Raw genomic sequence first — 15,105 nt, 5'->3', positions numbered from 1 at the left:
CTGTTTTTCTACTGTTTATGCAGAGATTATCAATAGCCTACCGTTAAAATGAACACCATGAAGTTGGCAGTACTTTAAAACTGACATATTCAAATGAGTGAGCCGTTGGAATATGGGGCCTTAGCAGTCTTGACATTTTATTAGTGATTTTCACACCGTCTGTGGCGTATAGTGAGGTTAATTTAAAATGAATGTTAAGTTTAGTGAAAAGGGTGAAGAGTTAATAATTGATAATGATTCTAAGTTCCAATTTTCGAAACCCTGTACCGTAGGGTTAAGATATCGATGTAGAAACAAAAAATGCAGTTCATTTATTGTGTGTGATCAATAAAAAAGTGTTATTTTAAATAGCAAAATTGATCATACGCTAGGACTACCTGATTTTAATGCAGCTATCACTGTAATATTTTTAAGTAATTTATTTATTTTATGACAATCACTTTCGTGTGTACTATGCTCATCGGGGCGCAACTATGCCATGTCCATTCTGCTACCTGATTTCTTCGGGGCGCAACTATGCCATGTCCCATCTGCTACCTGATTTCTTCGGGGCGCAACTATGCCATGTCCCATCTGCTACCTGATTTCTTCGGGGCGCAACTATGCCATATCCATTCTGCTACCTGATTTCTTCGGGGCGCAACTATGCCATGTCCCATCTGCTACCTGATTTCTTCGGGGCGCAACTATGCCATATCCATTCTGCTACCTGATTTCTTCGGGGCGCAACTATGCCATGTCCCATCTGCTACCTGATTTCTTCGGGGCGCAACTATGCCATGTCCCATCTGCTACCTGATTTCTTCGGGGCGCAACTATGCCATATCCATTCTGCTACCTGATTTCTTCGGGGCGCAACTATGCCATGTCTAGGCCTCCCAATTGACCGCGGGGCGCAACTATGCCATACCGGTTGTAGTGAGCGTTCGTAAAGTCCCCGTACCTAAGTTTGAAAATGTATTCCAAGGAATGCATTACATAAAATATGTAGTAGACATAATTGAAGGGCTCAGAGCCAAAGGCGACTAACCCACAATTACAAAACGAGTAAATAAGAGTTGATATTAAGAGGATCCTGACAAAAATGATTGGTTTCATAATTTATTTTAATTGGTCTACATTGAATAAATACAAACAAATATCATGAATCTATAACAACGATGTATAGTTAAAAAAAAAAGGCTTAATAATGAACAATACAAAATTGTGGGTTGGTCGCCTTTGGCTCTGAGCCCTTCAGTTATTGTACGTATTTGTTGATTGTGAAACTTGGACTCTCACTTTGAGAGAGGAACAGAGATTAAGGGTGTTCGAGAGTAAGGTTCTTAGGAAAATATTTGGGGCTAAGAGGAATTAAGTCAAAGGAGAATGGAGAAAGTTGCACAACGCAGAACTGCACGCATTGTATTCTTCACCTGACATAATTAGGAACATTAAATCCAGACGTTTGAGATGCGCAGGGCATGTAGCACAAATGAGCGAATCCAGAAAAGCATATAGAGTGTTAGTTGGGAGACCGGAGGGGAAAAGACCTGTGGGGAGGCTGGGACGTAGATGGGAAGATAATATTAAAATGGATTTGAGGGAGGTGGGATATGATGATAGAGAATGGATTAATTTTGCTCAGGATAGGGACCAATGGCGGGCTTATGTGAGGGCAGCAATGAACCTGCGGGTTCCTTAAAAGCCAGTAAGTAAGTACCGGTATGTGTTGGAAGGCTAATTCAGTTTCAAAGCATGCGCAGGATATGCTGTCCCTTCTCTTGCTTACATTGAAATAATAAACAGCGACAATTTAGCGCTCCTTTTAATAAAATTTCCCGTTAAATTGGTGGCAGTTTCATGACTATCTGGATTCCACTGTAGATTACCCACCCTGATTAAAAACTCCTATACCAGTGTCTGAAATGCCGGGCAATCTTTTGGCGAATCCTCGGACCTCACCTCATCTCACTACATCTCACCAAAATATTGTAAAAAAATTGCACAAAATTGTAAAAATTGTAGAAAATTACTAAATTGTGAAACTGTAAAAATTGTAATTGTAATATTGTAAAATTTTGACTTGTTCCACATCTTAAAGCTTCATTGCTCATATAAGATCTATGGAATAAAATGAATGAATGAATGAATGAATGAATGAATGAATGAATGAATGAATGAATGAATGGATGAATGAATGAATGAAAAATAGACTAGTCCAAGGGTTCCCAACCGGTGTGTCGCGCATCTCCATGGTGTATGTCGCGAAATTTTGGAATTGAAAAATAAATTTTATTGCGTTCAGAAAGTCTCTTTACAACACATTTTTTATTTGCAACGAAGTCTTTGATATGGTACATTTTATTTTGAGACAGACTTTACCAAGGAAATGTGAGCAGTATGGGATGAAGATAAGTGAAAATAAGACGAAGAGTATAGTCATAGGAAGAAAAATATAGAAAATAAACTTGCGAATTCTAAATGAGGCAGTAGAGCAAATGGACAGCTTCAAATACTTGGGGTGTACTATAAGAAGTAACATGAGCTGCTGCCAGGAAGTCAATTTTTTTATTGGGTTATTTTACGATGCTGTATCAACATCTGAATGAAATAAGGTTATAATGCCGGTGAAATGAGTCCGAGGTCCACCACCGAAAGTTACCCACCATTTGCTCGTATTGGGTTGAGGGGAAACACCGGAAAAAAACCTCAACCAGGTAACTTGCCCCGACCGGGATTCGAACCCGGGCCACCTGGTTTCGCGCGCTGACCGTTACTCCACAGGTGTGGGCAGGAAGTCAAAAGGAGGATAGCAATGGGAAAGGGAGCTTTTAAGAGAGAAAAAGACGGATCTTCTGCGGACCTGTGGAAAAAGAACTAAGGAAGAGACTAGTGAAGTGCTTCGTATGGAGTGTGGCATTATATGGGGGCAGAAACATTGACATTATGACGAAGTAAAGAGAAACGAATAGAAGCATTTAAAATGTGGATATGAAGACGAATGGAGCGTGTGAAGTGGACAGACAGAGTAATGAAGCTGTGATGGAAAGAGTGGGTGAAGAAAGAATGATGCTGAAACTGATCAGGAAGAGGAAAAGGAATTGGTTGGGTCACTGGCTGAGAAGATTTTTTTTTAAGTAGGATATTTTACGACGCTGTGTGAACATCTCAGGTTATTTAGCGTCTGAATGAGATGAAGGCGATAATGCCAGTGAAATGAGTCCGGGGTCCAGCACCGAAAGTTACCCAGCATTTGCTCATATTGGGTTGAGGAAAACCCCCGGAAAAAAACCTCAACCAGGTAACTTGCCCCGGCCGGGATTCGAACCCGGGCCAGCCGTGTTAACCGTTACTCCACAATTGTGGGGTGACTGAGAAGAAACTGCTTACTGAAGGATGCACTGGAAGGAATGGTGAAAGGGAGAAGAGTTCGGGGTAGAAGAAGATATCAAATAATAGACGACATTAAGATAGGCCTATATGGATCATATGAGGAAACAAAGAGAAAGGCAGAAAATAGGAAAGACTGGAGAATGGTGGGTTTGCAGTGAAAGACCTGCCCTTGGGCAGAACACTAAATTAATGAAATGAAAGGATAAATAAACTAACATTTTACAATTTGTGAAATATGGGAGAACTACTCTTAAATACGTGAACTAGAACTTACTTACTTACTTACTTACTGGCTTTTAAGAAACCCGGAGGTTCATTGCCGCCCTCACATAAGCCCGCCATTGGTCCCTATCCTGAGCAAGATTAATCTATTCTCTATCATCATATCCTACCTCCCTCAAATCCATTGTAATATTATCTTCCCATCTACGTCTCGGCCTCTCTAAAGGTCTTTTTCCCTCCGGCCTCCCAACTAGCACTCTATTACGCCTAAAACCACACTGATGATCCCCAATAATTTCATCTACATATCGAGTTAATCTTCTCAAAAGAATATTGGACAAAATTTTGTACGACGTCAACAAAAGTGATATTCCTCGAAAGTTAGTACATTTAGTCTTGTCCCCCTTCTTAAAGATAGGTACGATTATGGACTCTTCCATTGTTCTGGTACAATTTCCTTTTCCCAAATAGCAAGTACAAGTTTATAAATTTCGTTAGATAATGCGCTTTCACCCTCTTGTATTAATTCTGCTGGAATTTGATCGATACCTGGAGACTTATAATTTTTCAGATTTTCTATCGCAATTTCGACTTCAGAAAGTGTGGGTTCGGGTATAAATGGCACAGCAGTTTGTATTTGAATTCCGTCCCGATCATTTCTATTAGGCGTATGTATATTTAGTAGTTGTCCAAAATAGTTTTTCCATCTGGTCAGGATTGAATGAGCGTCTGCAAGCAAGTCACCATTCTCATCCTTCATCACGTTTACCCTTGCCTGATATCCATTCTTGAATTCCTTTGTGCCATTATATAAATCTCTAATGTTTTTATTCTTACTATCTGTTTCTACCTCATTCAGTTTCTCCTTCAAGTAATCTCTCTTTTTATTCCTAAGCGTACGATTTGCTTCCCGTCTTTCATTGAAATAATTATCTCTATTCACCTCAACTGGATCCTGTAAGAATTTCAATTTTGCCTGTTTCCTTTACTACCATGCAACAATCTTCATCAAACCACTTGAACTAGAACACAAAACAAAATTTGTGTGAAATACTAGAAAATCCAGGAAATACGGGGGCCCTGGCAACCCTAGGAACAAGGCACAAACGTTTAACGACCACTAAACTGAACGATCGACGCGACGGCATGAATTTCAATCATGGCGGATGATGGCGACGGACGTGCAAGCAATTGGTCTGCAATTTCTTATCATGGCGACACTTCCCCAAGTCGGCCGAAATCATATTCGTCCCTCCCCCTGATGCCCCGTCAGATAGAGCCCACTTGCCCTCCTATTAACAATAGCCCGCCCATTACTACCTGTCCAATCAGGTGCCCAGGACAATCCATCTCGCACCGTCTGACATATCGCTCTCCGTCGCTTCCACGTCGATGGACTGAGGAATTTTTACATGCTTCTAGAGAAACACTAAAAAGAAACTTTTAAAAATGAAATATGGGGGAGGATGTCGCCGTCTGCCCCTTTGCCTCACAGCCCTACCTGACTATTAACAAGCTGTATAAAAAACCCCGTCACGAAAATGCTGCCGAGGGTTGATTGAGATATGGCTGACGGGGATGGATGGCCTTGGGTTCACTGAAAGCTCCCTGAAATTTAATATTTTACATCTCCCCCCCCCTTCCATCTCGAGTAGTAGCGTGTCTGGCTACAAGTCCATATGGACCGGGTTCGATTCTGGGCAGAAATAAGGCGATTTACCTCTCCTTACAGGTGCGAGAGATGCAACTGGACTACTACGAACAACCGGCAAAAAATACTTAGGAAAGAATAAAGAAGTGTATGTAGTATTTGTGAACTTGGAAAAGGCGTTTGACAGAATAGATTGGAACAAACTGATGGACATCCTATAAAATAGGTGTGGATTGGAAAGACAAGAGGTTGTTCAGCCACTTTTAGGCTATATGAAACAACGAGCCGAAGTCAGGATAGGTTGGGTTATTGGGTTATTTTACGACGCTGTATCAACATCTAGGTTATTTAGCGTCTGAATGAAATGAAGGTGATAATGCCGGTGAAATGAGTCCGGGGTCCAGCACCGAAAGTTATCCAGCATTTGCTCGTATTGGGTTGAGGGAAAACCCCGGAAAAAAACCTCAACCAGGTAACTTGCCCCGACCGGGATTCGAACCCGGGCCACCTGGTTTCGCGGCCAGACGCACTGACCGTTACTCCACAGGTGTGGACGTCAGGATAGGAGAATAAATGTCTGAAGGAAGTGAAATAGGGAGAGGAGTTCAAGGACGCCCTTGATCATCTTCTCTGTTCAACATCTACTTGGAGGATTGGGTGAAGAACTGTTTTCAGATCATGGGAGAGGTGAAAATAGGAAGAAGAATAAAGTGCATAAGATTTGTTGAGTTATTTTTTTATTTCATTGGGTTATTTTACGACGCTGTATCAACATCTACGTTATTTAGCATCTGAATGAAATGAAATGAGTCCGGGGTCCAGCACCGAAAGTTACCCAGCATTTACTCGTATTGGGTTGAGGGAAAACCCCGGAAAAAAACCTCAACCAAGTAACTTGCCCCGACCGGGATTCGAACCGGGCCACCTGGTTTCGTGGCCAGACGCACTGACCGTTACTCCACAGGTGTGGACGTCAGGATAGGAGAATAAATGTCTGAAGGAAGTGAAATAGGGTGAGGAGTACAGGGACGCCCTTTATCATCTTCCCTGTTCAACATCTACTTGGAGGATTTGGTGAAGAACTGTTTTCAGAACATGGGAGGGGTGAAAGTAGGAGGAAGAATAAAGTGTATAAGATTTGCTGATGATATGGCGTTGTTAACAGAAGAGGGACGATACCAAGGGATATGCTACTGGAGCTAAATGACAGCTGTGAGCAGTATGGGATGAAGATAAATTCAAAGAAGACGAAGACCATGGTCATAGGAAGGAAAGTAAAGAAGATAAACTTGCGAATTCTAAATGAGGCAGTAGAGCAAGTGGACAGCTTCTAATACTTGGGGTGTACTATAAGCAGTAACATGAGCTGCTTCCAGGAAGTCAAAAGGAGGACAGCAATGGCAAAGGAAAGCTTTTAATATAAAAAACAGCGTCTCCTGCGAACCTCTGGCGTTGGAATTGTGAAGCTATCAAAATTTCGTTTGCATAAATCAGTTATACTGAAGTGGAAAAACCTAGTGTTTCGTTAAATACGTGCTAATAACTTAATCTAAAATTAAAAAAAAAACTTATGTACGCTAAATTTAAAACACTTGGGCTATTCCTAGAATGAAAGCTTAAAAGAATAACCTAAGCAAAATTGTCATGTACGTATGACAAGAAGTCCTAGAAAATATACTGAAGAAAATGTTAAAATTCCTAGGTTTTTTAAATGCGACCTGCAACATTGCCTATAAAATGAACGAGTATGATTCGGATGATTTTATTAAATTGTTTTCCCAGTCTCTACACGTTACAAAACTACTTATTTACCATAAGATATAGAATGAAAGTAGGCCCTAACTGTAGTAAACAACCTTTACCTACAAGCTTGTAACTTGGGTAAAACATGACCAAACACGCTTTCAGTTTTTTTTTTTTTGTTACAGTAGTGCATAATTATCGAAATGTGAACGGGAGGCCAACAGCCGGCTGGTCTGTCTGGGCCCTTCAAGGGCTGTGGCACAACAGATTATTATTATTATTATTATTATTATTATTATTATTATTATTACCATCATTGTTAATTATTATTGTCTTTTTGTACCACATTATCAGTGCCTCAATAAAATTAAGAGCTCTAAAATAATTTTCTTTCTTAATTAGGACAGGAATTATGTCAATTAAAAGTCGTCCCTCCGTCGTTTTGAAGATCGTCCGACGTTTCTTTTATCTTGAGGGTATCTTATCTCTCATCATTGTAACCGATCTTTCCACCCATTCTTATGCTCGCTGCACTGTCTTGTAAGTTCTGACGGCCAATCATTTACCGGTTGTATTTAGGGATCTCAGATTTTACAAACAAAAAAGTGACAAACGATTCATCACATCCTTGTAATTGTGTGAAACGCTTATGTTACGTTGTTATGTTTTTTAATTGGTTATTTTAAGACGCTTTTTTAATTGCCATGGTTACATAGCGTCCGAATGAGATGAAGGTGATAATGCCAGCGAAATAAGTCCTGGGTCCAACGCCAAAAGTTACCCAGCATTTGCTTTTATTGGGTTGAGGGAAAAGGTTGTCCCAATCAGGATTTGAACCCGGGCCCGCTCGTTTCACGGTGAGGCATGCTAATCGTTACTCCACAGCGCTGGATTGTTCGTTATTAATTTAGGGCTAGGATTTTGATGAAATTGCATCTTTTTTCTAGTAAGCCAGAAACAAAGCTGCTTTAGTATTTATATGTTATGTGATAAACTGAGTGTTTTAAGACACATTTGTTAAGGCATTTTTTTGCATTTTGTTGCCTGCTTCAACTCATAACAGCATCTTTTGTGTTATTCGGTCATTTTTTAGCCATTTTCATTTAATTTTGGCCATAAATCCCCATTATTAATGTAAAATAATGTTTATTTCCTTTGATATTTTTTTACATGTTTTCTCCATTAATACCCATTATTTTGTATACTATTTTAATCGTTTTTCTACACAAATATTGCCGTTTTAACGTAGTGTACCCCATATAATGGATTAGTCCAACCACCCCTTCAATATAGACTCCTCTATACCTGCTAATTCCGGATAAGAGTGGCCTTGTGATAGACTACATGAAAACTAAAAGTAAAGTAAATCCATGGCGCTACAGCCTATGAAGGGCAAAGACCGACCAGCCGATTGCTGACCTCACGTCCACATGCTGAAGCAGAGGTGAACGATCATACATGGAAATTACATCAGGTAAAATAATTGATTAAAGTGTACTATGCAAATCTAGTCTTTCAGATAAAGCTCCCTGTAAAACAGATTTGAATAATTTCAAGGAAAAAATTGTTCCGGGGCCGGGTATCGATCCTGGGACCTCTAGTTGAACGTACCAGTGCTCTACCAATCAATTATTCAAATCTGCTTTACAGGGAGCTTTACCTGAAAGACTAGATTTGCATAATATATACGTCACTGTGTACATTAACAGAAAACCACAATTCCAAGTCACACAGAGATTGTGTGCACTCGATGTGGGTCTCTGGCGTTTCGTCAGCCCACGCGAGTTGTGTGGATATAAAGGGAAAAGTTGAGACAGTGCCGGCTGGAGTTCCCGGGTAGCTCAGTTGGTAGAGCGCTGGTACATTCAACCAGAGGTCCCGGGATCGATACCCGGCCCCGGAACAATTTTTCCCTTGAAATTATTTAAAGTGTACTACTTAGAAAAAAATATGTAAAATTTAATTTAATTACTAGTGTAAATATTAAGTAGTACAAAACCTCTTTTCCTACTAAGATCAATTTTTAGTGCATTTTTTTTAGATTTTTAGGTCATAAATGCATTGTTTTTAGGACTTTTTTTAATGATTTATAGGTCATCAAAATCCTAGCCCTAGTTATTATGGACAGGGTTGGATCAATGAGGACGTTTGACATTTGGATATTATGTTAGTTACTTTCTGACAAACGAATAAATTCACTTTTCTTCAGAACAAATTTTCTTATTTATCATCCAACACTTACTGTAGCCCTACACAAAACCCTGCGGATCAAACAGATGGGCCTATTTTGCTTTTTTCATTCAAATTCTGTACTTATACCACAGTCTAGTATATACAGTCACGAAGCTCAATACGTAGTAAATATGCATCCATAGATAGTTGCTAACCACTAGGATCGGTAGTATCGCCTCATTACAGACAATGCGAAATAGTACCGGCACAGTCTATCGTTCCTAGCACCCTCACAACTCAAGCTTCGTGACTGTATATACTAGACTATGCTTATAGTTTATATAACAGCTTATGGTTTTAGTAAATGTTATGTTTTATTTAACGACGCTCGCAACTGCAGAGGTTATATCAGCGTCGCCGGATGTGCCGGAATTTTGTCCCGCAGGAGTTCTTTTACATGCCAGTAAATCTACTGACATGAGCCTGTCGCATTTAAGGACACTTAAATGCCATCGACCTGGCCCGGGATCGAACCCGCAACCTTGGGCATAGAAGGCCAGCGCTATATCAACTTGCCAACCAGGTCGACTGGGTTTTAGTAATAATAAAAGTTGACATCGGACGGTTTCAAAGGCTGCCACGAAGCAAACACTCTAACAGTATCAACAACAGACATCCTATCAACTTCAACCAATCCAAAGATTGCTGCTAGATGCGCAGATTTCATTGTACAGGGCGGTGAGATGAAAGTGGTGTAAAACAACGCGACTTGGCAGTATTTGAACCCACAACCCTAATAACCAGATGACTAACCATTGTACACGGAGGAACTGTTTTAATCTTCATAAAAATATGAAACATTATCTTCTCAAAACCTCAAAGAAATGATGGGAGTCACGCTTCAGTATGTCAGAAGATTACTGCGTCTATATATACGGCGATGTTCTCTTGTTATTTATTTTGTTGCCCGACGCAACACGCTGGGACTCATCAACCTTGGATAAAATACACAAGTCTCTTTTTTCGAGTGTTTCAGCGACCTCTTGTAGACTCCTCTGATTCCACAGCCTTCAAAACAGTTTCTGACAAAATTCCAACCGCCGTAAGGTTGACTGCCCTGGAAATCCGATCTGATATTACATTTCCCTCTTTCTCCGTACATTGAATGAAAGTACCGATACCGTTTCATAACAAATCTTAACTTCATCACGCACAGAATTGTATATAATTGGAATTATGACATGTAATATTGCTCATATCTTATATAATTTCATAGAAATCAGTTTTTACATTACAAATCCGTCGGTGAGACAGAGAAGTTATATATGTTACGGTAAATGTACGAAGACCGGTAAATGTTAGAATTTACCGGTATAACCTAACATTTACCGTGTTAGTGCGGTAAAACCCCGAAATATCTTATTAGATCCATACATTTTGAACTTTTACCAAGAAATGTTGGTAAATCTCAGGATTTACCGATGCGAGCTGGTAAAAGCTAGATCGAGAGTCCAGAACGAAGAATTCTGCCTCCGTTGTGCAGGTTGAGACATAATTGCAGAATCGATAAAGTGAAGCGGTTCCGAGAGGCTGCCAAAGAAAGAAAATGAAAGCAGCCACTTCTAACAAAATTCCAAAACTTTCAGTCGGACATAATTTAAGAATTAAAGTAGGTACCCAATGTAGACCGGGCAAAAATTGAAGCAAAATCAATAATAGCAATGGTCATAAATATTCAAGATGACGAGTTTTGTAAAATTGGTACCAAAGCTGGCAAACTGAAATCATTGTACAGTAGGAACCAGTTTACATTGTGCAAAGAAAATTTTATCATCATCGAAGAAGTAGGAACAGAAGAAATTGGTGTACGGGAAGTGGTTGGCAAACTATCTTTTGTTGGAGGACAAGGGTTCAAAAAGTGTAATTGTTTAAAAAAAGTGTTGAACAAAAAAAGTTTGTGTAAATCATCTTCCATGTTGTGTAATTCTAAATGTCATAACAGCCAACCTTGTAACAAGAATTAACATTCATAATGTTCGTTATACTTTATTTGTGGACCTGGACTGTTTGAGGGAATATAAAGGCTTTGCTAATTTTTGTACGGAATAATATAACAGACAGTGGTTAAAACTATAATATTTTTCACTATTTTTAATACGGAATATTGTTTATTATAATCACATTGGAATGTAATAATACTTAAATAACTTCAATTTAAAATAAATATAAATTATTTCAGTCACTGCTGAGGTATTTTTATTTATGTTTTAAATAGATCCTAAAACAACAATAAAGAGATGAATTAGAAATGGATAACTTATGTAAAAGTGCGAAGAATGGCAAATCTTAGTAAATATTTTTTTTTATTAAATTAATGAGATTTTACCACAACTAATTGGTAAATCCTGAGATTTATCAACATCTCTTGGTAAAAGTTCAAAATATATAGGCTAATAAGATACTTTGGGGTTTTACCTCACCATAATGACAACTGTTAGGTTATACCGCAAATTCTAAGATTTACCGGTCTTCGTACATTTACAGTAACATATACATAAAGGACCAACATTGTAGATAGATTTTCCATTGATATTATGCAAAGATTTCGTCCCATGAAAGGGCTGTCATTGAATATCTTCCACCTAGTATACACCGGCACTCGAAAAGGGAATGTAACAAACAATGACAGCTTCCTGTTTGAGATTAAAATGGTCTGCAATGCGCATGTTTTCCAAGTATTCTGCGTTACATTTTGTTTTTCTGTTCTCAATAATGTTGCACGACATCAAGGCCACACACCTTGACGTAATCACGCCACAAGAATCCACGTACAAAGAAATCATCTCTAGAAGAAAACACCAACCGCCACTCCTTGCCACATGACAGCAATTCAGTGAGTCAGGAGGGAATTGTCAAGGGCTCTGACAACGATTGTTGTCAGCTGCAGAAATGCAGGTGCTCCTCCGTCAGCGAGATGACACAATTTATTACAATTCGTTTCACAATCCAGTTCCTCTATCATATCGAGCATCACATTTCTGTTTATAGTTTATTTTTAGCTACCATTCACAACGCATTAATAAATAAAATGAACTTTAGCACTCCAATGCTGTAATACTTTCAATAATGAGGATTCTGCTATCAAAGGAACAGACGCCATTTTTACCGAAATTTAGTTAAGGATCCGTCCTTATAGTATTTTTTTCGCTCTTTCCAAATCTATGGTTCGTTTATTTCAGAAGCTGTTATTTACATGCTTTTCTCAATATCCTTATAATTAAATATATAATTAATATTTTATTATAATTATTGCCCAACGAAGCCTTGGCTTTTTGCAGTACGAAATTCATGGGTAAACATTTGACAATAGCTGTAGGCATTATTATTAGTGAAACAGCAAAATTAAACAAATGTAACATTTTATTTCGTGACGAGAATATTGTACGAAATGGAAATATGAAAATAGGAAATTTATCCTTTGCAGAGGTGGAAAAATACAAATATCTGGGAGCAACGGTAACAAAATATATAAATGATACTCGGGAGGAAATTAAACACAGAATAAATATGGGAAATGCCTGTTATTATTCGGTTGAGAAGCTTTTGTCATTCAGTCTGCTGTCAAAAAATCTGAAAGTTAAAATTTATAAAACAGTTATATTACCGGTTGTTCTGTATGGTTGTGAAACTTGGACTCTCACTTTGAGAGAGGAATATAGGTTAAAGGTGTTTGAGAATAAGGTGCTTAGGAAAATATTTGGGGCTAAAAGGGATGAAGTTACAGGAGAATGGAGAAAGTTACACAACACAGAAATGTACGCATTGTATCCTTCACTTGACATAATTAGGAACATTAAATCGAGACGTTTGAGATGGGCAGGGCATGTAGCACGTATGGGGGAATCCAGAAATGCATATAGAGTGTTAGTTGGGAGGCCGGAGGGAAAAAGACCTTTGGGGAGGCCGAGCCGTAGAGGGGAAGATAATATTAAAATGGATTTGAGGGAGGTGGGATATGATGATGGAGAATGGATTAATCTTGCTCAGGATAGGGACCGATGGCGGGCTTATGTGAGGGCGGCGGTGAACCTCCGGGTTCCTTAAAAGCCATTAAGTAAATAAGTAAGTAAGTAAGTAACATTTTATTGTAAACAGGGCATTTTAATTAGTAAATTAACGACAAAATGACAACTCTTGTGATATTTAATGGAACTATTTCGCGAATGTAATAGTAAATAATGTATATTAAGAAATAACGTGAATATGTTATAGGCCTAAAAGTCGTATTTACAGGTTTAAAAAAAAAACTCGCCATGTTTGCTAAAGTCTCCGGAAAACGATATAATTTCGTATCGGCATTTCTTGTGCAGTCCAGTGTACATGAGCGAAATAATAATAATAATAATAATAATAATAATAATAATAACAATAATAATAATAATAATAATAATAATAATAATAATAATAATAATCCGTGGCGCTACAGCCCGTGAAGGGCCTAGACCGACCAGCCGACTGCTGGCCTCACGTCCACATGCCGAAACAGAGGTGGACGATCATGCAACCAGAATGGAGGTATCGTGTGATTAGCACGATGATCCTCCCAGCCGTTATAGCTGGCATTCGCAACCGGATTTCGCTACCTATCGTAGCTCCCCAACTGCATCACGATGCTGGGTGGGCACTGGTCCCATACACTAGCCGAAATTTCATGAGAAAATTTCTTCCCCCATGAGGACTCGAACCAGCGCGTATTCCGTAATGCGAATCCTAGGCAGGATGCCTTAGACCGCGACGCTATGGCGCGGGAAACATGAGCGAAATAGTCTTTTAAAATTCCTCCCTTGCCATTAGTACGTACTAACTTCTCTGTAGTGCAGAGAGACATAACACGTGTGCAAGAACTGGAACGTTCTAGTCTTAGAAGAAGTAAGCTCTACAATATAAGGTTATAATTATACACAGTCTTAATATAAGAGGCATACACATCAACTAATTCACTTACTGAAAATATAAGCGGAGTGGAGAATTATCATTGCTTGCTGAAGGAAACATTGTATGAACCCGAGAGGATGTTCTCAGCTTTGTGGGAAATTTTCTGCCCTGACGGATCGCAACCCCTGCACAGCTAGTGTGTGTGAAATGTTGTACATCTGTCACTTCTGCTTAAACCGTATAATTTATTACATGCCTTGCTTCTTGGCATTATAAAAAAAACCTTTTGTTTATCATCCAGAAAGCGAAGGTTCTTGTTTGGTGTGCAAATTATAGTTATTTACGTAACTAGTACGGAAAATGATACATTCCCGTACAAGTGAGTATGGGAAAGACACTTTCGTACTAGTTACATACAAAATATTTAGGACATGGAAGTACAGAAATTTACTTACCTAATGGCTTTTAAGGAACCCGGAGGTTCATTGCAGCCATCACATAAGCTCGCCATTGGTCCCTATCCTGAGCAAGATTAATCCAGTCTCTACCATCATATCCCACCTCCCTCAAATCCATTTTAATATTATCTTCCCATCTACGTCTCGGCCTCCTCAAAGGTCTTTTTCCCTCCGGTCTCCCAACTAACACTCTATATGCATTTCTGGGTTCGCCCATACGTGCTACATGCCCTCCCCATCTCAAACATCTGAATGTAATGTTCCTAATTATGTCAGGTGAAGAATACAATGCGTGAAGTTCTGTGTTGTGTAACTTTCTTCATTCTCCTGTAACCTCATCCCTCTTAGCCCCAAATATTTTCCTAAGAACCTTATTCTCAAAAACCCTCAATCTCTGTTCCTCTCTCAAAGTGAGAGTCCAAGTTTCACAGCCATACAGAACAACCGGTAATATAACTGTTTCATAATTTCTAACTTTCAGATTTTTTGACAGCAGACTAGATGACAAAAGCTTCTCAACCGAATAATAGCAGGCATTTCCCATATTTA

The 15,105-nt window shown here is 39.0% G+C and overlaps 1 protein-coding gene and 1 non-coding gene across 3 annotated transcripts in view; one reads left to right on the top strand and one right to left on the bottom strand.

The window, feature by feature from the left end:
* The window catches only part of LOC138716254 (uncharacterized), a 619,716-nt gene that overhangs the window by 295,442 nt on the left and 309,169 nt on the right, over nucleotides 1-15,105 (bottom strand). The window lies entirely within an intron of this gene.
* On the top strand, nucleotides 8,822-8,894 carry TRNAN-AUU (transfer RNA asparagine (anticodon AUU)). Its single transcript has one exon. It is a non-coding gene; the product is annotated as a tRNA-Asn (tRNA).

This window comes from Periplaneta americana, chromosome 16 (genome assembly GCF_040183065.1).
Source record: "Periplaneta americana isolate PAMFEO1 chromosome 16, P.americana_PAMFEO1_priV1, whole genome shotgun sequence".
Taxonomy (NCBI): Eukaryota; Metazoa; Arthropoda; class Insecta; order Blattodea; family Blattidae; genus Periplaneta; species Periplaneta americana.
Note: the sequence above shows the minus strand (reverse complement) of the source record. Positions and strands in the feature narration are given on the sequence as shown.